The 272-nt window shown below is 35.3% G+C and overlaps 1 long non-coding RNA gene across 2 annotated transcripts in view; it reads right to left on the minus strand.

Moving 5' to 3' along the window:
* The window catches only part of LOC109541445, a 5,414-nt gene that overhangs the window by 4,371 nt on the left and 771 nt on the right, over window positions 1-272 (minus strand). The gene's annotated exons all lie outside the window — the stretch shown is intronic.

Below are 272 nucleotides of genomic sequence, written 5' to 3' on the forward strand. Positions count from 1 at the left end.
AAAAATTTACGATTTCCGAGTTATTCGTAAAAATGTGAAAGTTTTGACAGCTACTGGGTTCCACAGAAATCGATGCTGTACACTACCCGCTGCGAGTTTTGGAAAACAGTTTTCAGCGATTCTAACAGAACATCATGATCTACGTGTAGATATGTTTTAACTTATAAGGAAATACTTCTAAACCGGGCAATTAGCCTCTAAACTTGCATGTTTTTAAACCTCAAAAAGTTGCTTATTTCAAATGGAACCCCCTATTTTTTTTCTCGATTTCA

Source organism: Dendroctonus ponderosae, unplaced genomic scaffold (genome assembly GCF_020466585.1).
Source record: "Dendroctonus ponderosae isolate FM_Combo_2020 unplaced genomic scaffold, Dpon_F_20191213v2 Dpon_F_20191213_1, whole genome shotgun sequence".
NCBI classification, from domain to species: domain Eukaryota; kingdom Metazoa; phylum Arthropoda; class Insecta; order Coleoptera; family Curculionidae; genus Dendroctonus; species Dendroctonus ponderosae.